This window comes from Pleurodeles waltl, chromosome 1_1 (genome assembly GCF_031143425.1).
Source record: "Pleurodeles waltl isolate 20211129_DDA chromosome 1_1, aPleWal1.hap1.20221129, whole genome shotgun sequence".
Lineage (NCBI taxonomy): Eukaryota > Metazoa > Chordata > Amphibia > Caudata > Salamandridae > Pleurodeles > Pleurodeles waltl.
In genome coordinates, this window is record NC_090436.1 from 946,903,856 (window position 1) to 946,929,334 (window position 25,479).

Sequence of the window (25,479 nt, forward strand, 5' to 3'; positions counted from 1 at the left end):
GACAGACCTGTAGCGCTTTCCAATGCACAAATGACATACAGTAATAACCGCAAGCGGTGCTGCTGCAACCGGCCCAACACCACATTGCAGCCGGATCACTTACGAACTGGCTGCAATGGTTTGGCCCACAGGCCCAGCAATGAACTCCTAATTGGGCCAGAAGGGTTTAGACCATAATTGTGGTCTAACTGTGGTGGAAATTTACAAAGGGGCCTCTGCCCAACAACAAACTCATGATGAGTGTTCAGGTGTCCAAGGGTGTGTATCATATATTAGCATGATGATCACATTTGATACCGGTGTATGTCCTAGCTTCTTAGTAATTGGATTTTCAGCTAGGCTTACTACACATGCACAGTGCAGACTCTGGTAGGGGGCCCAGCTATTTTTCTGAAAGGTCACTTAGTAAAGTGCATGTATGGCCAGTCATGTCCTCCATACTCCTACAGGGGTCTACTATGGCATCCATATACATTTCAATTTAGCAGTGAATCTGCACTATAGTGTACTATTGTTAGTCTACAGTACAGGCATGATGGTGTTCAGGGCGCTAATTGGAGCATGTGAGGTGCCAGTTGAGTAGTTCTGGCACCATTTCTCATGATTCTGCCCCATTGTCTATAATGGCAGGTACATTAGTCTTCCTATGTGTGCAATACAATGCGACAGATGTATGTGCTGTCAACATCAGGGCAGTACGCGCTCTACGGGTGACTAGAATGCAAAAACCTAACAATTTCAAGCTAACATAATTTATGCATTGTGCTGATATGATGTTGCTTAACCTTTTGCATTGCAGAGTTTAATCTTGAAGACTCATGTTCCGCATGCATATAAATAATGTTCACATGTGATGTACTGCTGCAGGCTTTCAGACTGTGTCAGGGTGTGGTCCCCTTCCAGGGCCTTCTAGAAGCCTTCCCTGCAGCATGCCTGGGTGTGGTTTGTGGCCTGGGCCAAGACTCTGTATGAGGGAGCCAGCTCAGCTCCACGTGCTCACTATTCAGAGGTCCGGGTGCAGAGCAGCAGCAACTTCCTGAGCTCCTGTTCCAGTGGCCTACTTTGACCCTCCAGGCCTTGCCCTTTTCACTTAGTGGGTGATCCTTGATCAGGGCGCTAAGACAGAGGTCGGGCTGGGCCCCCAATCCCATTATCAAAGACTTTCGAGTTCTTGGGCCTAATTTTGCATTATAAACAATTTTACTCTTGTGCGTGTGAATGTGCTCTTGGTCGTTTCATGGCATGTATATGCTGATACTCGAATCAGCAAGACGCACGATTCTTTGCTTGAGTGTTAAATCTTGATATTCATTGTGTGCTACTATTTTATGGCATTTGCAAGGTAGCATTCGAATCGGCAAGACGCGTGATTCTTTTCTCCTGCTTAATTCATGTTTTCTCGTGCTGTAACCCTTGATATTCATTTTGCGCTACCATTCCTTGGCAGTTACATGGAGGCATTCGAATCGGCAAGACGAGCGATTCTTTTCTCGTGCTTTAACCCTTGATATTCATTGTGCGCTACCATTTCTTGGCAGTTACATGGTGGCATTCGAATCGGCAAGATGCGCAATTCGTTTCTCGTGCTTTAATCCTTGATATTCATTGTGCGCTACCATTTCTTGGCAGTTACATGGTGGCATTCGAATCGGCAAGACGCATGATTCTTTTCTCGTACTTTAACCCTTGATGTTCATTGTGCGCTACAATTTCTTGGCAGTTACATGGTGGCATTCGAATCGGCAAGACGCGCGATTCTTTTTCTGTGTGTAAGTCATGTTATTCATTGTACGCTACCATTCCCTGACATTCATATGGTGACATTCGAATCGGCAAGCCACGCGATTCCTTTTCTGTGTTTAAAATCACGGTGTTCAATATGCACTACCATTTTAAGGCATTTACTTGATGGCTTTCGAGTTGGCAAGACGCGTGATTTATTTCTCGAGTCTAATTTGTGTTATTCATGGTGCACAATCATTCTATGGTATTTACAACCTATGTAAAAATGTGCACAATTCATGTTCTGGCAATTGGAGAGAACAAAAAAAACTAGAGTTCTAGATGTAATGTTATGTGTACATAATAAGGGCCATATTTATACTTTTTGACGCAAAACTGCGCTAACGCAGTTTTGCGTCAAAAAAATTTGCGCCGTCTAACGCCATTTGGAAGCGCTGTGCGGGCGTCAAATTTATACTTTGACGTACGGCGGCGCAACCAACAGGTGGGAGTCATTATTTCGTGACGCACACAGCGTCGGTCTGTCGTAAAGGAAACCAACGTAAATGCGACGCACATCACTGTGGGTCGATTTACGACAGCGCAATCGTGAAAACGCCGTTTTTTTTCACGCTATTGCGTTACATTTTTGCGCGAAAACTGCCCTTTCAGGAGAGGAGACCCAAAATGGATCCTAGATGCCCCAACAGACCCCAGGAGGATGAGAGCAGACCAGGAACCAGCCAGGAGGAAGCATACAGGAACCAGGAAATTTTTTTTAAAAAAAGAAAGTGTCGCTTCAGTGCAGAGGAGCAGGAAATCCTGGTGAAAGAGGTGACGGAACACCAGCACCAACTTTTCATCTCCTCTAAATTGCCACTCAGTAGGAGAGAGGCCATCTGGAAACAAATTGTGGACAAGATTAACAGTGTGGCTGAAGAACGCCGGACAGTCACCGAGTGTAAGAAACGCTGGCATGACAGCAAACGTAGGACCAAAGAGAAAATGGCCAGGAACAGGAAGGCAGCAATGCAGACTGGATGGGGGAGTCCAGCACAACAGGAGGCCCTGGACCACATGGAGGAGATGGTCGCAGCCGTCATCCCGGAGGAGATCGTCACAGGGATTCAAGGACTGGACAGCGCAGACTACCACGACACTACGCACATGCAGGGTAAGTCGCATGGGGAATTAAAATGCAATAATGGGGACTGTAAGCAGGGGGGGGATACCTACTACACAATGCATGTAAGTCAGCACATATATGAAGTGGCATGGGGAAAGGGGCACGGCAGGGGGGCATGCCCAGTACTGACCGAAGCTGGGGCACGACAAAATACAGCAACAACAACAGTCCCACGGGGACATCCTGTAATTACAACAAGAGAGCCAAGGGAAAGCAGTGACAGGTGGGAAGGACACTACCTCAAATCCACATCCAGGCACTTGTATTGCAAAATCTATTCCCCATCAACTAGGTCCCTACCTGTAATGCAGTAGCAAATACAACAACTGCAACTTAACTGCCACCACAGTTGACAATAACACCTCTCATCTCTGTGCAGCTATAGTACCAAATGGCAGGAACCCCACCCTGGAACATACATACCTAAATTAGGGGGTGAGGATGACATCTGCAATTACTCCTAGAAATAAGACAAAGGTACCAGTACACTCAAATTCCGAATGTCCATAACTGACACATACGTAAGCCTAAGTAAACAGCAATAGGAGCCACACAGCACTAACGACACACACATGCTGCATACGTCAGGGTCCCTCACGTGCCTGCCTAACAAGGCTACATCACTAATGTCATACTGCTCAGACAACAACATTGAGGAGGGGACACAGGCAACTGGTCACTGAAACACATCTGCACAGTCTTACAAAAAAATAGGACATTCATACGATAAACAGGCCAATCCAGTAAGACACACATGATACCCCATCATATACAAACATCAACAATGTTTACATCCATACCACATCCTAACATTGACATGCATAGGTAATGCCACGTAACATGTACAGATCATGCAATGTGAATTAAAAGTGTATGGGGCAGGGCCTGAGAGGCAAGTGTGCTGGCAGGGCAGTCACAACACCCACAGTCAGTCAAAGTGTAGTGTGGCAAGTGAAACGTATACTTTGCGCATTAGCCTCAGGCTGGAGGCCTTTGTGCATCTTACCCTGAATGTACTTATACTTATTTGCTCACATCTAAGTGCCTCAGAGCACTTTGCACTAAATGATTCTCATTGCCCTTCCTATCAGTTAATGTAGCAAATAGTCAGTCCTAAGGTGTTGTCAATTAGTCAAATCACCCTGTTTTGCCTACTTCTGCACTGGAGTTTGCCAGAACATATTCACTCTGTGCCCCAGTCAAGGATACCGTCTGGTACGTTGCTGATAGATGTGGTAGGGGTTAAGGTTTGGCATTCCTGGGTAGGGAAACTTTGTCATCACCATGACATATGTCTTTTAAATTCACTTCCTCGTCCCAAGACACGCATGGGGGAGTTTCCAAACAGAAAATCACAACTAGATGCTGCCTGCCTTGCTGCTGATGCACAACCAGATCCCAGCCCATTCCTCTGATATGAGGGATGATGTCTCCCCTGTGATTCACACAGGCAAGCTCCAAACTTAACATGCTGTGCTATACATAGAACAAGCAGAGGGAGAGTAGAAACTGTTAGGCACCATGATAGCTGTGTACTAATGTATTACTCTCCTGCTGACTATTTCAATTCTAACAGTGTGTATTGTTTGGGTTATTGGGGCTCACACCTAAATTCATACAAGTCAGTTGTACAATGAAACTTCATATCAAACAAATACTGTCTTTGTCATTTGTGTATGGGAACATACCAGAAAAGATAGAATTGTGTAGGACCTGAGTGACCACCACTTCCCTGAGAAGTTCCAAAGATGTCACGCGCTCGGATGTCTAAACATTCCTTTGATGTGGGAGACCAGAGGCACTGCTAGTTAGTCTGAGCTAAATTGAATATTTGGGTGACAGAGTTATTTACAAGTGGGTCAAACTTAGTCCCCCACACCATTAGCTATCCTGCTGCCTAGAAAGCCAAGAATCACATGTAGGATAATGAGAGCCCACCCAACAAAATGTCCCTCCATAACAATAGTGAAACACCGAGTGAGGAGTAGGACAAAAAAACGCCTATTCCTAAATAATTACAAAGCAACACCTAGAGGCGACCTGGCAGACATGTCTGAAAGATCCATATCATACATGTGACACACAGGTGGGCCATAGGCCTACAACAATGCCCCATGACGGACAGCAGATACCTAGACAAACACAGAGTACAAAGTTAAGGCATCCAAAGGCTTGTATCTTAGTGCAAAATTGTCACAACACAGACACACTAATTGTACCCTGTTTCATTGCAGAGGAACACGGATCTCCTGCTGATATGCCTGTACATGAGTTCCCTGATGACATGGATGACGAGACCATCAACCTCCCACAAGAGACCATTGACATGGTCCTTGAAAGCCTCCAAACCCCACCTTCAGTCCCAAGGAGGAGCACAGAAGAAGCAGCCACCACAGGAGAACCACCCGCCACCCCAATTGTAAGACCTGCCAGCTCCAACACAGCTGAGGACTCCGACGACACTGGCACCAGCTTCGAAAGAACTGTCGTTGGGGTCCAGCGGGAGCTGGCCAAGGAGGTGCGGGTGGGGATGCAAACTATGGCAGCCAGCCTTGAGGGGGTGCGTTCGTGCATGTTGTCATCTGCTGATCAGGCAGCTGCAATGCAAGCCAGAACATCGCTCTTGGAGGACCTTTTAAAAACACAGAAGGAAATCTGCACAGCTGTCATCCAGTTGACACAACAACTCCAACTGCAAGCCAGTCAACGTGTGCACGAATGCAACATAGAACCCCTCAGGGCCGACCTGGCTGCCTACCATCGGGATGTGGCTGCCATTCTGAAAAACCAGCAGGCCCTCCTTGCTGCAGTACTGCCCTTCATTACTCGACAGGGATCAGCCCCCGGGATGTCTGCCTCCATGTCTTCTAACACTGAGGTGTGTGTTGCCCCTTCACAACCAACAACAAGGATACACCAGGCAACACACACATCAGAAGAAGAAGACATGGAACAGATAACATTCACACGCAAGAGTACCCGGAAGCCCTAGTCCCTGCACCATGGCCTACTCTGACCAAGGTCCTACGTTTTGACACATGCCAGTCTCACTACAACTACCCTCAATGACTGTTCGGCAATCCACTGTATGACTTGTCCCCATTGGCAGTGAATGTTTCTCTCCTACCATTTGGCAATTCATGTTCCTCTGCACCGTCTGTGACATCACCCCAGCATGTCCGGAGCATCATCCACACCCCGTCTGTAGGATCACCATGTAAGAATGCATCAGAACGGACTCAGCTAACATTGTGAATAGACATTTTGCACTACACCACCTAAAAATAAATATCACTTGCACACCTATTGTGTCTCTGTGTCATTTCACACTTCAACTGTGCAGTACATAACTCCAAAGTGGCTGTGTGGCAACCATGTCGATTCTCTATACTACTGTCCTGATTTCATGTATACTGAAACATCTGTGCAGTGGCCAGGATTGCATCATAGCTTTACTATACTGAGGAAAATAACTGATGAAGGGACTAAGCACACACAATCATGCTGTGTTGGACAGAATGATGCACCATCTATAGCTATTCTAGACAACTAATGGTGGCTGAGAAATGTAGGCACCATGCGATACTAAAATTTGAAATTATGCTGTAAAATGAAAGGAATGATAAACAAATTACACTGCATCAATCACCCTTACGGCGTATACTTCCATGAAGGAAAGTCATGCTGAATCAGTACACACATGATGTAGGTCAGCAATGACAGCAACAAGACAAGAGTGTGAACAAATCCTCATCTACAAAGCTCTCCCTGAACTTCACACTGCTGTCCGACCTATCTATTTACCTACAATAACAAGTCTGGAAGCACTCTTTGTGAAGTAGGATACATACCAACCCCAAACCTTGATGATCAATGCACACTACCAATGGTGGCTCTCCAACATGGTGGATACTTACCAAGTTAGCGCACGGGTAGCTGGCATGTTAAACCTCATTAGCCTGGGGATAGCGAGCATGGAACACAAATGTCATACTAAAACTTTCTGCTACACTGATGTCAAGGCCATGAAAAGGTAGCACCTAACGCATCAGGTAAAGGGTTAACAATTTTTTTATTTCAAAGTAGTAATAAAAGAGGCAACTAAGGGAAAGGTAAACCTACACTAATCTAACCTGACTACTACTAACCCACAACTGTCCCTAACTAACCTAAGCTAAACTTACTCTACCCATGTAACGAAACGATCTAAACATCAACCCCCCACCCACCAGTAAGAGACAAGACACATGCAGGACAACATTTACTAACCTACACACATACTATACTATCCTAAACAAACATATATTTTTTTGTATTTTTTATTTTTTATTTAAACAGGAATCCCAACATTGCCCCCCACCCATCCACCCACACAAAAATATTAGATAGAAAGAATAAGGACCCCCCACCCTCTTACCTAACACTAACTAAGCTAATTTCCTATACTTATCCTATAACTAACCCCCCAAACCCAACTAACAGTATGAAATAGGAAAGAGGTGAGAGGGGAGGGGTAAAAGTTCAGGAGGGCAAAATGACTACAGATTTGCCCTCCGTAGTGTGCGCCGGATGGAGCGCACCTTCTTCTTCACCTCATTCATGTCCTCCGTCAGGTTGTCAACCTTGCGAATCAACCTGTCCAATTTTCGGGACAATGCCTGGAAGGCTGCAGGGTCGATAGGAGGGTCAGTGCTGGTCTGCGTGCCGGTGGAGGTGGATGTTGTTGCTGGAGTGGAGTGGCCACGGGACAGCCCTGCTCCCAACACACGGCTGGGTCCAGGTCTGGAGGAAGATGCCTGGTCCGTTGCTGGGTCCCCTTGGGCAGACCTGGTGGATGTAGTGGCGGTGGTTGTTGGTGGCACCGTTGGGGGAGCCTGTGGTGTGGCATACCACGCCCCGGAGGCCCGATCCGAATTATATCTGCGGGCCATCCTCCGATACCCACACTGCACCTGCAGGATGTGCCTGTACCTCATTACACGGCGCTCAAAATGGTTGCGCTCTGCGGCACTCAGGTTTGCAGCTGTGAAGAGAAAAGGGAAATATTGAGCATTGAATTTACAGTGGGTTGAATACCACAATGGGTCATTTGTCCATTACTAGAAATGTATTGTTTGCAGCAATTGTTACAACATAGTTCACGGAAAGGCTCAAAGGAAGTACATGTGAATCATGCATACCTAAGGGCATATCACACCTAGCATATCCATGTCTCTACATGATGGATGACATCACCCTAAACTACTCATCCAAATCATACCTAAGGCATGAGACATTATGGCACCAGCTCTTCTGCATACTGACTTCACTACATATGTCATTCTATGTGATAACAATCATACTCCTCACTCAATGGCATTTGGAATTAGTTGTGTGCTAAGATTGAACCCATGGCCCAGAATCATATGTCCACACTAGGGGTCAGATGTAGGAATTTTGAAAAATCAACTAGCAATTTGCAAAGCAGAACGGTGTCTCTGACACCGCCTGCGAGTCGCTATGGGGTCCCTAAAACCCACCTCATGAACATCAATGATGTGGGTTCCAAGTTGCCCCACCTTAGCAACTATGGGCACTCACGGGGATGGAGGCCTGCTGGGACCAGCAGAACTCCATAGACGTGATTGCTTTTAAATAAAGCAAGTTATTTTTCCACAAGTGTAGGCCGTTTACCTGAAAGGAAAATGAGCTGCAATTAGTTAAAAATCACAACAATTCAACTTGGAAATTTTCACGGTAATTATTGGTCCCTTAGACCACTGGCTGTTTTGCGCAGGATTATTTTGGTCCACTCACAAAGGTGAAGGTTTACAATGAGGACCCCTTCCAGTCAGCAAGTTGGTTACCATCCACTTCAAGTGGATGATAACAGCTACTCACTTTGCAACCACGTACTCGGTTGCAAATGGGATTGCCTACCACTGTGATTTGCAAGTAGGTCTGGTAAACCCCTTTATTATTTGCATTTTGAAAAGCATTTTCCTAATATGTACATGACCACCAAATACATTTTGGAATAGGAAACAGACCTTTGCAACTCACAAACATATATTTATGCCATTTGCAACGTGTAGACATTTTTCTCCCTCTGGCCCTAGGTACTAACTGAAGTCACAAAAGGTGTTAAGTACGTGTAACATACTGGTTGCTACAGTCCTAGGTACCCTGTTTCACAGTAACATCCCAGTCTTTGTGGGTGGTGTGGGAAGAACAACCAACAATCCCATGTTCAATGCACACCCAGGAGTGTACAGAAAGTTCAACAAGTATGTGCCTTCACACACAACACCTATGAAGGGCTAGCAACACGTTGTAGTCAGCCCAACCTTGTCACATCCCAGGTCCACACATGTCAAAATGATATGACTTAGCCCAACATAACATACTATTAATGAGGCATGTTTTACAACACACACAGAGGAGGTAGAACACCCATTCACATGATTCAACTGAACACCTAGGCCATTGCACTCAAGTCACACACACTTCGAGTTCACCTTGTGGAAGTACATGCCCCCGGAAGATCCGACCTACAGTGTACACAGTCCATCCTCAACTAGGAAGAAACACTTGTCATCAAAGCCATGTGCCTAAGCTATCTGGGAGACTGTCAGTCTGATATGCAGACTCAGTTGATAGCAAGTCCCTGACCAAGTCTAACATTGACCAGTGTATTCCAAATGAGTCATACCATTCCCAATTGCCGCCCTAATTGAATGGGCTACAGCCCCTCAATCTGAGAGATGACTAGGTATTGCTTTACAGAAACATTATTCAAATTTGATATCACACTAAAACAACAAAGCCAATGAACGGCCAGCACATCAAATCATGAATTCTCTTGAACACACAGTAATCCATCATGCTTCATTACCAAACAATGAAAATAGCACTCAGGCGACACTCACTGTAGGTATCGGGGTCGTCAAAATGGGCCACCTCTCCCACGGTGTACGGGGCTGGTCCACCTGTAAAGCATGAAACAAAGAATATACTCAGACTGGGTGAACGGACAAATAATTTCTGTTACAATGACACTGTGTGAATATGACATGGTAATGATAGACTTTCACACATGCTCATCCTGCATGGATGACTTTGTATTCAACATTATCATTGGATGAGTCTCCTGCTCCAGTGTCACACCCTACTACACTCATGCAGTGGCCAGGACAGTCATGTGTCGTCCAAGTTAATCCTCCATTAGTATGCCCCAACAATAATGTTATCCATACATCTCAGCATGTGCATCCCAGAGAGACATTCCAAAACTGGTTCCATGAGGACTGCATGACCACTCACAATCAAACAGGCTATGTGGACAGGTTCAACACACAGCAACCAGACACACATGTGACATATGTGTGAACAACATGACTAACTTCATGTGACGTGAAGGCAACACACATGTATAGCATCATCATGTGTTTCCAATTTTCTGTCTAGCTATGGCGTCTACATATGTAGGTATGTTGTTTCTACATGACGTACTCACTGGCCATTATGACCAGTAGAGTACAAATAGAGCAGTTCACGTGTTGCTTTTCTGACACAAATGCAACACTACATTACATGCAGCTACAGGCATCTGGTATGTGTTGCAAAAATGAGCCATCGGACTGGTAGCATAGGTCTTCATACACATTCTGCAACAAATACACATTAGGACACATATGTATACCTTTGTTGCGCAGCATTTGCAACATTTTGTGACGCAGAGAGGGGGCGACTTAGCAAAATACAAATAGATGTTGGATTTTAATGCTGTTATTGCGTGTACATGTGTTGCAAAAATGGGGATTTATGTGTATAACCATGGACCTAGGTTTCCCTAGCATTACACACAGTCAGCTACTTATTTTGCAGATTGGCTAACAATCATCACATGTTCACACACAGATTTCTATTATTCCCATTTAATTGATTTGTACTCACCAACATGGCCACCAATCCGGAGTCCCAGGTGGTCCAGCAGGTCCTGTTCCCTGGTGATCAGATCTGCCCAGCGGTGCTTAAGTTGGTGGACATTTCGCAGACTCCCGTAGACCCGGACCAGGTGATGGCGCACCTTCTCCCACCGGATTTTCCTCGCCTACGTGTGATACCCCTGTATCACACGGCCCCCAGCTTCCAGCATTAGTGGGAGGAAATGGCTTACTAGCCATATGAACCCCCCCAATTCGTCTTCACCCATCCTGGACAGGCGAGGCCTACCTGACATATTGAGAGGACTAAAAATGGAAAAAAGAAATATGAAAGTAAAAGTGGGAAATGGGGAAAGGTAGAGGTGTGAAAGAAAAAGAAGAAGGAGAAAAATAGCCCAACTAACCCCCCAAACTATGCTACCCACAACAGACTCCCACAGACAATACAAACTATCACAGGTATAGACAAAATAACACTAAACAGACTGAGACAATGTTATACAACAATAATAGATTGACACTAAGACAAAATACAAGGCACACAGGACACTAAAGCAGTAAAACACAGGACAACACCTTTCACACAACCACACAGTCTAGATAAATCTGAAACTGCAAAGTGAAAGTGAAAGTTAACTCCCAGTACAGATTTGGTAAACAGGATATCCTATTACATCACTTCCTGCATAAAATGGCCGCCGTTTTTATTTTCCCGTTATGCGTCATATTTTCACGCATACAGTTGTGCGTCATTTTTTTTGACGCATTACAGTGCACATGATGCGGAGTGAAAAAATGTGATATGAATATTAATAATTTTTAATGTACATGAGATGACCAACATATTGTCCATGTAGCGTCAATTTTACCACGCATACATCATGGGCGTCAATTTTTTTACACGTACAGTAGTGCACATGATGCGGAGTGAAAAAATATGATATGAATATTAAGAATTTTTAATGTACATGAGATGACCAACATATTATCCATGTAGCGTCAATTTTACCACGCATACATCATGGGCGTCAATTTTTTTACACGTACAGTAGTGCACATGATGCGGAGTGAAAAAATATGATATGAATATTAATAATTTTTAATGTACATGAGATGACCAACATATTGTCCATGTAGCGTCAATTTTACCACGCATACATCATGGGCGTCAATTTTTTTACACGTACAGTAGTGCACATGATGCGGAGTGAAAAAATGTGATAGGAATATTAATAATTTTTAATGTACATGAGATGACCAACATATTGTCCATGTAGCGTCAATTTTACCACGCATACATCATGGGCGTCAATTTTTTTACACGTACAGTAGTGCACATGATGCGGAGTGAAAAAATATGATATGAATATTAATAATTTTTAATGTACATGAGATGACCAACATATTGTCCATGTAGCGTCAATTTTACCACGCATACATCATGGGCATCAATTTTTTTACACGTACAGTAGTGCACATGATGCGGAGTGAAAAAATATGATATGAATATTAATAATTTTTAATGTACATGAGATGACCAACATATTGTCCATGTAGCGTCAATTTTACCACGCATACATCATGGGCGTCATTTTTTTTTACACGTACAGTAGTGCACATGATGCAGAGTCAAAAATATTGTGGATGTAAATTATACTTTGAAGGCGAAATATTAAGACACTTTTGGATACATTTGTATTTGACTCTGCATTGTGTGCACTCATGTACGTGAACAAATTATGACGCCCATGCTGTATGCGTAGAATATGTAGCAAATTTATCCTTATGTCTTCATGTTTTTACCTTTGGAAAGGTGACTTGTCATGGTCAAACGGTGCGAGGTGATACACATTTGTGTTTGGATATGACACATGTCCGTTGTTTTATGTATAGAAGGCATTCACACTGTAATGTTTGGGATACGTTAAGTAATGTATTGACCATATTTGATGACATTTTTGGTGTAATTGCTGATGCTTATTTTGAAATGATGGATGGGATACCATGATGTATTCCTTCTCCAAAATGTGTCCACATTTATGATGGTGATGCTTTTATCTGTAGTCCTAACAGGGAGTGGAAGAGTCACTTACAGTTTTTATGGGGCTAACAATGTCCCATTAAGATTTTGTGTTTCAGATTTGTGTTGGACTTATGACATGGAGGCCACACATGTGCCTTATGCATGTGTTTAGTTCACAAGTACATGATTCTTGTATGTTTTGGGGGCGGTAGAGGTGGACTTAGGCCCCCAGCACCCTAGGATTTGACCATCCAGAATAGCTACTGTATCCATAGAGTATATTTATTATATCATGGCAAACCTGCAGCAGCAGGCTAATGTAAGGCCATATGGTATGAATGACTGTTGACCATTCATTCATCTCATTAGCCCATTTGACGTTTGCAGTAATGATGAATTGGAGCTAACTTGCATACCATTTTCCAATGACTATGTTTGCAAGACTCTCAGCGTTCCCGATGTGATAATGAGAGTAATTTTTTGGTTGTCTGTGTCCCTTTATGCATAAACTGGTTTAGTGTCATGTTACAATCTTCCTGCTAGGTTCAAACTGGGACACAACTCTGATGGTCTACTTTCAAATATTAGGTTGATTGTATGACATATGTGTACATGTGTGTGGGAATGTGGATCCACTATCACCTGTCTGGGTGTATGTTGTCACTGTAACTTCAAGGTCTCCTCCTGAGTTAGTGGCAACAGATGTTGTAGCAATTGTGTATTGCTCATATCACACACTTGAGAGAAGCCATTGATGACATGGTCACGTACACATGGATGGTCCCACCCTGTCTCTGAACACGTGTGATGTGACTTTCAAATGATCTCCAATTTTGGGCTGGATGAGAGACTGTTTCAGTTGTTTGGATCCGGCATCTGTAATTGTCACATTTGTACTCTTGTTGGGCTCTGTGTATGGTAATGTATCATGTCACATCCTACCCTCTGTGCATACATTTGTGATGTTTATTTTTGGTGTGATGAATGTTATAGCATTCTTGATCAATGAGACGACATTCATCTTCAGCAATTTCAAACTAAAGGTGGTCAGAAATGAATAGGCCAAAGCATGATGTGGTGTTTGTTATCTGTGTTTATTTACAAGTGTGGAATACAAGTGATTATAATAACTTAAGTAAAAAAATTGTTGACAAGCTGTTGGCGCCTACGCACTCCTGCAGCCGTGTTAAGTTGTTCCCCCTCCTGTTGCAGGCCAGCATCCTCCTCATCATCATCCTCAGGCATGTCTGGGTCCGGTTCAAGGAGGGGAATGTTCCTTTTCACACAAATATTGTGTAATATGGCACAAGTGAGTATGATCTTACAGACCATCTCTGGGGAATAGAGTAGGCTACCGCCAGTGATGTCAAGGCAGCGGAACCTTGACTTTAGGATCCCAAAGGTCCGCTCCACAATGCTGCGTGTCCTCTTGTGGGCGTCATTGTATGCCCGCTCAGCAGCAGTATTTGGGTTCCCATATGGTGTCATTATCCAAGGCTGGATGCCATACCCCTGATCAGCTGAAAGAGAAACACAGAATGGTATCAATTAGATGTAGGAGGCACTGTTGTACATATCTTTGATGGCAGTAGTTGTGTTGTGTTGTCTGTGACTATTTTGTGTACTAATGTGACAACCTATGGTTGTTGGTGAATACTTTGGCATTGTTTTTTTTCCTTGGCTGAGCAGATGTTTGTTGGCTAACTGTTTGTCAGCAGGATGTATTGGTTTCTCAAGCACAGTGTGCCCTCCCTTGCATTGTGACATGTGACACAGGTGTCCGTGTGTCCTCACTGGGGGTGTGATGATAGTTCCATGCAGAGTTGAAACATGAAAGTGTATTAGAAACGTTCATATGAACATACCCAGGCCATCCCATCCCTTAAACTTATGCATTGTATTACTGTACAGGTTATTGTGAGCCTTCAAATTTGCAAGGTGACATTTAGGCAACCACAGTCATTAATGTCTTCACACTAAGCTGTAGAGTAAATTCAAATGTGTGAGAGGTTCAATGGTGACTTGTGAAACATGGCTAGTGATGTGAGTACCTCAGTGTGTTCCTGTCTAGGTGTTGCTATTGTGGTGTATGTGTTGTGTGTCCTAGAGGGTTTCTGTGAGTATATAAGTAGATTTTTGTCCTTACCAACAAGTAGTCCATTGCCATACCGTCCATCCTGGAAGTGTTGGTTGATGGTGCAGTGACGGAAGATGAATGCGTCATGTACACTTCCAGGATATTTAGCCACGATGTTGGTGATCAATCCCTGGTGATCGACTATGGCCTGCACGTTGATGGAATGTGTGTGCTTCCTGTTGCGGTAGAGGTGTTCAGTCGCAGCAGGTGGCACAAGGCGTACGTGTGTGCAGTCGATTGCACCAAGGACGTGCGGGAAGCCACTGATGGCGTAGAACCCCTGTTTGGTTTCCTGCTGCTTCTGCAGTGTGTTAGGGAAGCAGATGTGGCGGGGTGTCAGTCCAATGATGGCATCCAGTACTTTAGGCAGGAATGCGGAGAAAGATGGTTGTGATATTCCACCAACCAGGGCACCAGTTGTCTGAAAGGAGCCACTTGCCAGCATGTGAAGTACGGCAAGCAGCTTTGTTTCTGTTGGGATAGTACGTGGAGTCACTAAAGTGGGGGCCAATTGCTGTTCAATATTTGTCAGCAGCTGCTGAATGGCCTGCCAGTTCAACCGGTACCTCTGGATGATGTCTCTTTCCCTGAGGCCATGCAGGGTTGTTCTTGGGCGGAATATCCTCTCCTGCCTTCTGCGCTGTCTTTGGGGTCCCTGCTGTTGTTTTTGTAGCTGCTGTTGTTGCTTCAGGGCTCTGCGTCTACGTGCACGCTGAAGAAAAATCACCTCCATGTCTCCCTGTTGCTGCTCTGCTGCTCTGCTGCTCTGTTGTTTGTTCTGTGTGTTCTGATTAAGTACAGGTGTGTTTGCCCCATTTTAACGCCTGCCCTGACCCAGGCGTTAAAATTTCACGATATTCGTGCTTTGCGTGATTTTTTTGCGCCGCCTGCCGCGCGGGAGTGATTTTTGCCCGGAAGCATAAGTACGACGCACCGCTGTGTGCGTCGGTTTTTGGACGGGAACGCCTACCCTGCATGTCATTAACGCAGGGCGGGGTGCCGCTTCCAAAAACTGGCGCACATAGCGCCATTTTCCTTGTGCGCCGGATCGGGCGTCAGGGTTTAAATATTGGGCAACGTTTGCGCTGAAAGTGCGTCAAAATTTTTGACGCACATTCGGCGCAAACGGAGTATAAATATGCCCCTAAGTTTCTCAAAACACGATTCATATGATGGTTTAGAAATCATTCAGATTATTTCCTGATCCTCATGTAAAAGATAATACTTGAATTTGAAAGTTGCATTTAACCTTTCTTGATTCCCTCACAGGTATCCAGTCATCTTGAAGCCTAGTCATTTTAAGTCTATGCTTGGATTGTCCATGTTTTCAGAATGACAATGCTAAGAGTCATAGCCTAGTATTGATTCATATGATATAATCTTGATATTGTGTGTTTTAACCTTTTGCTTCCTACAGGTCTCCTTCCCAGCTGTTCTCTTCCTATTCCCCTTTTCCCCACTTGGACTCTCTTAGACTCTGTGACAATTCTAATCAGAGTATTGGAGCTGTCTTGTGGTGGAAGTGTTGGGAACGTGCACAGGCCCCGAGGATCTGGTGACTCTGACGTGTTCAGCCCACAGGTTTGTCTGGCATGTGTAGATGGGATGTAGTTGTAGTTGGCACCACTTGGATCTCATTTGATGTGGATTTTGCCTGAGTCTTGCACACCATGAATGACATAGGCCATTTACATAGCGGAGTTATTATTGGTTTGGTCTGATGTGTGTGAAGTATACTTAGTAGTCAACCAGTGGACACTTGTAGTGGTTTGTGGTCTTATTCAGTATGCAAAGAGAGCATAGCTCTTTCTGTCCTTCAAGTGGTGTGGCTGTTAGTTTGTGGCTGTGTTAGGTATATGTGGTGCGTTTGTGATGTCCAATCATTGTGGTGTACTGCGGCATGTTGCATATGTGTTGTTGCCAGTACATCTGTGTTCCCATGCCCATACGTCTTTGTTGTGGTGTATATGTTGTTTGCCTACAGGGTTGGTGTACTGTGTGTGTATTGATTGGTTGGTTGACTTACTGACAAGTAAGCCATTTCCACATTGCACGTTGATGGTGGAGGGCCAGAATATGTAAGCATCATGGATGCTGCTGGGGTACTTGACTAAGATGTTGGTGAAGAGCCCACAGTGGACCACAATGGCCTGCACATTTATCGAATGTGTGTGCTTACGGTTCCTATATAGATGTTCCATGGCTGCAGGTAGCGCCAGTTGTACATGGGTGCAGTCCATTACACCCAACACTTGTGGAAACCCAGCAATCAGACAGAATCCTTGCTTGGTCTCCTACTGCAAATGCGGGGTGTTTGGGAAGCAGAGGTGGTGGGTTGTGAGGCGGTATGATGGCATCTAGGACCTTAGGCAGGTAAACAGATATTGATGGTTGGGAGCCACTAGCCACTAATGCCCTTGTAGACTGAAAGGATACAGAAGCCAGAAAATACAGAACAGTGAGAGCTTTGTGATGGGTGGTATGCTGTAGAGAGTTTGCAGCCTTGCTGTAATGTCTGGTGCAATCTGGTTCAGTCGGAGTAGAATGGACTCCCGGTTGAGACGGTAAGCCCTGATGATATCTTGCTCCCTGAGGCCAAGGAGGGTTGTCATCTGCTGAAATATCCTCTCCTGCCTTCTGCGTTACCTTTGTGGATGCCGTGGTGGTGTTTGGGGTTGTTGTTGTGGAGGTGGAGTGAGCAGCTGTTGTTGCGGACGTCGCAGTAGTGTGCCTAGCTGGAGCAGTACAACTTCCATGTTGACTTGGAGGAAGCAAATGTTCCTTCTGTGAATTTTCCTTATATAGTGATGTATGTGCCTCAGACCCAGGCACTAAAATTTGACTGGGTTGTTGTAATTTTTTGGGTGCGCCTCCCACCTGTGCGTCAATTTTGTGCGGGGGACAAATATGGCGCTTCGGGCTTAGAGTAATTTTTTGGACGGGAACACCTACCTTGCATTTCATTGACGCAAGGTGGTTTCACACATCCAAAAAATGATGTTAACTCCAATATTTTGACGCTAGACGAGTCTAGTGTCAAAGTATAAATACGGAGTTGTTTGCACTGAATTTGCATGAAAAAAATGACACAAATTTAGCACAAACAAAGTATAAATATGCCCGAGGTGTGATCTGTGGCATTGAACCACCAACACAGGAATATTACTCTTAAGGCTTCATTCAGGGTTGCTTTAACATTTGAAACGAATTCAAGACTTTTCTATTGATCTCAGCTACTTTGTAGCAATGGACTGTAATTTCAAATTGGCTGCACTCACTGAGATAGATTTACTAAGACTTTATGGTGGTGTAAGGTCTGGGAAGGGCATTGACTTTCTAGTGCAAAAGGTATTTTTGCTGAAAATGTGACATTTTCTAAATGCAAATTACTCTTTGTGCTGCTTGAGGCAATTTACTTCACAGGTGTGGTGCTTGGTGGTACTTGGGCAAAGCAATCATGATTGCTGACAATATGTCTGATCTACTAAGATACCCTGTCTGGGCTTTGCATAAAAAAATAATATTTCCTTGAAGCAGGCACAAAGTTAGAAACATGTTTACATTTCGTCTCATATTCAACACATTAGCTGTGTGCTGCACTGTTTAAGCACACATCTAATGTGCATTATAGAAAATGTCTAGTCAATGGATTTTGTTCAGAAAGGATGCTGTTCCAGCCAACACCTATACCAGACAGCATGCACAACCTTTGCACCTTGTTGCAAATGTTGTGTGCGGTGCTAGGCAACAGACAGCCCTTTTTTATTTAATATGGCTCTGTGCTGCTTTTTCCTCCTTATGCAACACAGTGCAGCAACTTTGGTTGCTGTGCAGTGTTGCACTAAGGATTTGTAAATCTGTTCCATAAGGAGCTTTGTGTGTCACCATTATTAAATCATGTAGCCACTTACACAATAATGCATTCAAATTCCACTGATAATAAGAATGCAAATTACACTCATACTAATGGACTAGGGCCAATATTTATGGGCTTTGTGGCGCAGGGCAGTGCAGCAAGTGACCTTGCTGTGCAGCCCTTCATCACAGGGAAAGAGCAGGGGTATGCCATAATTGTCCAATACAGCACATTCTTGTCCTTTCCACCTGCAGCTTTTGGCAGAATGCAGCACACACAGAAAAAGGAAAAATCTAGGTGAAATAAAAATATTTATCCACCTTACACCTCTCCTGGTGAGGCATATCTTTTTGGTGCATTCCTAAGTTTTCAAGTTCTTGTAAATCTGGGGGTGCATCAAAATCCATTGGGAACCCCCACGCAACACACATGGAAATGCCTCCGTGGTGCAGAGTAATGTAACATAGTGATTTGCACTATGTGACATTACTCAAGATGTGCAAAGTCATGCAGGACAATGTAAGGTGGCCTTGTGTGGCTTCAGAAATCTCACTTAAGGTTTGCATCACTCTTGCACTACGTTTTGTGGTGCAAGAGAGACCAAATCATGCTATACATATGGCCCTACGTCCTCATTAGGTTGCCAAGTTGTGTTTAGCTTCTCATCTGTATAGTTCTGTACATAATTAGAGCAAATAACTGTAGTGTCACAAGACCAAGGGACATATTTACAAGGAGCTTGCGCTTCCACTGGTGCATTCAGTGCTCCATATTTACAAAGTGACGTATTAGGTCTAATGCGTCACTGTTCTCTGACCAGTGTTGGTTTTTACTTGAGCTACCACCGGCTGCATCAGGTAACGTTAACCATATGCAAGGTAGGCGTTTCCCCTTAAAATCCAGTGCAGAACTGATGCATCCATATCTACAAGTTTATGGGAAAGTGACGTATCATTGGCAAAGGAAGCATAGAGTGGAAAATGCATCAACATTTCTGTGCATCAACAACTCAGGTGTAAAAATGGCACATTGGCACTGGTACATAAGAAGAACATCCCCTAACACTTTAGCAAGCTCAACTATGCTATGGAGTTACTCATACTGCAGTTCAGAGCAGGAAGAAGACGACGGCCACCACCACCATCACCTCCACCATCATCACGGAGGCAGCGCAGGAGAAGGGAGCATAACGGCAGAGGACTACCCTCATTGACCTCAGGCAGGAGGCGGTCATCACTTATTAAAGACTCAGGAGGAAGTCCATTGTCCAGCTCCTGCACCAGATTGCACGAAGGCTGCAGACAACTTCCCCAGAGGTGCACCAACATCACCCTGAAGGCTAAGCTGATGGCAGTACTCCACATGCTGGTGTCTGGCTCATTCCAAACCACCAAAGCCAGAGTGGCAGGAATATCCCAGCCATCCTTTTCTGCATTTCTCCCCTCCATCCTTGATGCCATCATAAGTCTCACACCCCAGTGCCTCATGTTTGCCAACACCCTGCAGAAACAACTCGAAAACAAGCAGGGCCTCTATGCTATTGCTGGATTTTCACGTGTATTGGGGCAACGAACTTCACTCATGTGCAACTGGTTGCATGGGACTTGCAATGGGTTTTCCCAGGCAACACCAATGTGTTTTGACACACTCCCAGATTTACAGGGATCTGCAAACCTGCAAATGTGTCAAAAATGTGCGCCTTCCAGGGGAGGTGTAACAACCAGAAATCATTTTATTTCTCATCATCATTTCCTCTTTCTATGTGTGCTGCATTATATATTATTAGGTGTCCCTTACTGCATAAAAACAATTGAACCTACCACGCAGACACACCTACACCATGGTGCAAGGGTGCCTGTGTTGGCTCTAGTCACCAATCTGTGATCTTGTGCATGCCGAAGGATAACAAATGTGCAGTATTTTATTAAAATGGCACATTCCTGTCCTTTGCTTCTGACGTAGGGCAGCGCAGCTAAGTTACGTCCTGTGCTGTGTCAACAACATGTAAATGAGGCCCTGTGTGTGTCTTGAAATGGTGGAAAGATCCTCAGCAATGCAACACTATTTAAAATGTTGTATTACAACCCCATGTTGAGGGAAGGGCCTCCATTTCTGTTGTCTGTGTCCACAGGTAACTTCCATGGTCATGAGGCATGTCATGTATCGAATACCTGTGAAACTGAGAAAGTTTAATTTTTTTGTGTACCATGCAAAATTACTTTAGTCATCATATGCACACATGCCATCCTTTGTGTGGTCCATTTTGTGCCACACAAACATGCTCTAACAGTCCTCCAAGGGTTCAGAGTGTGCAGCAAGGTAGCCCCTCATGCACAAAGTAAATCTAATAGGACAGGAAGTCAAACATTCACCATTTAGATAATGCGCTTCTCTTGGTGCAGTGCCATCTGCCACTGTGAGACATCACCTGCACTGGCTAAATTTAGAAATTTCTCACACGTTTTAGTTCAGAAACGCCAATAGTATTTCCAAAGAAACACAATAGAGGAGTGTGAGTGGAGTGTCTCCTCACTGGCTAACTGACTCTCCATACTAGCAAAGATTCATCATGTTCATGGCAACAGCACTCACAAGTTTTACAAATATTAAGTGTATCACACAGACCAGTATACTTGTATTTGTAGTACAGTGTCAGTCACACCAAAAAAAGAAGTGCAGGAAAGCCATACAATGTCAGTGCACACCCCATACCGGTTGAAAAGTGTATGAGTCTTTCAGGACACGTAACAGAATATACATGAATGTGTGCAAATCAACCATCATGACCATTGATTGATTGTTCCACTCCTGTCTTTTCAGCTGACCAAGCATATGGTCTGCAACAATGGGTCATGACCCAATATGTACAGCCCCAGACAAATCCCAGAGAGAGCTACAGTTGTGCACTTAGCAGGACCAGGTCCATAGTGGAGCTGACTGTTGGAGTCCTTAACTCACAATTTCGTTGTCTCAACATGTCCGGGGGGATTGCTCCACTCCCCCTCTTATGGCATGTAAGATCATACTTGTGTGCTACATTCTGCACAACATCTGGGTGCAGTCCAATGTCCTATGGGACAAAGGAAATGAGGACCATAAAGGCCCGGAGGATGATGATGAGGAAGATGAGGACCAACACCAAAATGTACCTACAACTGCTGAGGCATGAGCCACATCAAGGGATCACAAGTACATGGACTACATGAAAAAGTGTGCTAAAATGACAATAAATCTATGAACACTACCATGTAAGCAATCGTAATTCACAGTCACTGCAAAAATCAAAACACTGATATCACACATGCTAGTAATTGGCACACAACAAAGATATGTACCAATGTGTAGAAAACACCACTGGACACCATCTTGTAAATCCAAAAATGTGTGCATACCAAAAACCTGTGCCAAATGCATGTCCATTGGGAAGACAGACACCAAACAAAGATAGCAATTTGACACAGTTTGGACAGGTCACGATAAAGTGTGCTGTTGCAGTGTACTGACTGTCAGACAACCTACCACAATCCAAATCATGTCCTAATGTAAATAGTATGCAATGACTACATGTGTGGGTTGTACATTTAGCCATTTGTACAGCCTCATACTGGTGGAGGATAGTAGAGTTAACGTGTACTGATGACTTTGAATCGGGGGACATAGTATATTCATGGGAACACAGTCCAACCCATACAGGCTACATATGCTACATCAATGTCTGCATGCACATATTTAATCCATTGTGATATCTCACATCACACATATAAATGCGGAAATCACAACTGTGCCAGTGCAAGATTGGCTTCCTAGTACTAATGCTGCCACACTTGCCCAACTAGGCAAAGATGCAACTGGACCAAGCAGTGACATTTCTTACCATGGTGGTGTGTTGCACTGAGATACAAACACTGGGTTCATTCCTTCAGCTACATTTATGTGTGATTGTAAAAACAAAACTCAAAGAGTTAGATTATGAAACATTTGCTCAGAATAAATGACTAAATGCAAGGGGAATCCAGCAAAGGAAGTATACACTGATGAATTCCAGGTCATAGTAGAATAATGTGTCAATAAATGCCCAGGTGAGTGAATCCATGCCAACATCCTAAGTTCAAGAAACTCCTCAATGTAGCAACATAATGTGATGCATACCAATAGTAAATGTATACCTCCTTGGAATAAGTCAGACTAATTCTGGCCACTCAAGCTAGCCTTGTGGTCACCAAAATATTGCAAAGAAGTGAGGCAAACACTAAAGTGCATTAGCACTTTGCATGTGCCACACATATGTTTCCAGACCCAAGCCCATACAGCAGATGTGTGTGTACCACAAGATGATATGGTGTTATCACTCTGTGGTAACTGTTGCTATGCACATAATAACAAGTGTCTCATATGCCTAGCCACATCCATCACACATTTAGACAGTCAATCTGTCGCCTGGATGCCACATACACTAGAAACTGGCTGAACCAGCCAGTGCATGTCACTGTCTGAGTGGGTAATGCATCCACAAGACATCCTAGGATAGCAATGTGTACAGATATGGGTCTATGTCCCACAAGCAGGTGCTGCTGGTGTCTCACTACTTTTGAACCACAGGGGCACATGCCTCCCATCAATATCCATGAGACCACACTAAGGTCCATATTTATGGGAAAATGATAGAGTGCAACGCTGTGCCAAAATTGGCAGGGCCACGTTCTGTCATTTTCCCAACACAGGGATGTGCCGTATTTAAGTGAATATGGCGCACCCCTGCGTTGTCCCCTGTGCTGGTGCTAAATTTAGCTGCCAGCACCAATGCAGGCATCCTGGTATTATCGTGCAAGGATCTCTGCATTGAGGGGTGTAATTGTTTATGTGCTGGAAGGTGTCACTTACCACACGTAAACAATTGCTAATGGTGCTTTGGCTCTTCTGTGTGCTGTAAAATGCAGCACACATAGAAGTGCCAAAGTGTCATTTTCAAATGATTGTTTATGTGCAGGAAGGGACACCTTCCCACACATAAACAATCATTTCTGGCATTTTGCTTTTTCTATGTGTGCTGCACAATGCAGCACGCAGGGAAAAAGCAAAAAACGAGGAGGAATGAAAGTATTCCTCTATGTTATGCCTTGTTAACTCCACCCCTGGGGGTGGCATTAGATTTTTGTGCTGCCTCAGGTTTACCAAATCTTGTAAATCTGAGGCAGTGTCAAAATGCAAAGGGTGTTGCTGTGGCACACCCACAGCAACAACCATTGCACTCCCCTCTGACGCTGCTAACTGCGTCGGAGGGGCCCATATTTACAAGGAGATGTAAAAAAGTGGCGTTACACCTCCTTGTAAATATGAAGCAGAGGTTAGCATCACGTAAAGTGAAGCTCCAGTGACGCTAGGGGCTCATATATATGCCCCTAAGTCACCCTGTGTGGCTCATCATGGCCTAATAGCTATGGAGTAAATCAAGGTCCCTCAATAGGCTACCTTGGTTTACTCTGTGCAATGGGTGTGTTGCAGGGGCCTTGCAGGAGGTTTTGCAAGGCAACACCCATGAATATTCATGATGGCTCGTAAACTTATGGAGGTAACCCTGATTTCATAGAAGAGGCTTATGCCTTCAACCAATTTGATGTCAAGTTGCATCATAGTTCTACCAGCAGCTTCCTGCGCACAAACCATCCATGGAGTGTCATTGAGTTTTCTATATGTGCGGCAGAATGCAGCACACATGGAAATGGAAAACCCAAAGAGAAGCTAAAAAGAATTCTCCTTGTTAAGCCTCTTCTGGGGATGTGTAAGGTTTTTGGGCGGCACCAGGTTTACATGAGTCTGATAATCTGGGTCAGTGTCATCCCTCTTCTGGGGATGTGTACGTTTTTTGGGCTGCACCAGGCTTACATGAATCTGATAATCTGGGTCAGTGTCAGACTCCATGGGTGCTGCATGTGAACAGCCACTGCAAGGCCCATGCAACACCTTCTTGATGCAGAGTAAAGCATCCCAGTGCTTTACGCTTCCTTGTCTTACTCAATAAGTCTGAGGTCATTCCAAACCATGGATTGTCACTTTGCATTGCACCATTAGCATGAGTGAGAGTCCTGCACTCCCTGCAAGTCCAGGTAAGTGACTCTCCTGCAGAGCAGGACCCTTGTGTATGAGCCTCCTCTTGTAAACCACTCCAGATCACCCATGGCTATATTTTATACCATTTTGCATCATGTTTGTAACACTGTTGCTGCACATCCATGACACAAAATGCTAGTACATAATTAAAACGCCAGGCAAGGGGCAATTTGCACCACCTTGTGTGGGCTAGAAAAAAATGTAATGCAAGTCAGTGACTTGTGCTGCATTGCGCCACATTTCATTCTGGAAGGCGTTTCATGGGGGGAACATGGGTATTCCCATCCATCCACCCATGGATTTCATCCAATTTCAGATTTACAAAGGTTTGTACACCTGAGATGGAATGATTTCTTCAGACCTCATGGAAGATGGTGTAAGGAGGAGAAAAATATTTTGGGTTCTTTCGGAAATGGGCTTTCTGAAGGGTCACTCCCAAACTTTGTGCCTTCCTCCTCCTCTTTTTCTGATCTCCTTTTTGCTGGCTTTAGGACTCTGCGCACTTTACCACTGCTAATCAGT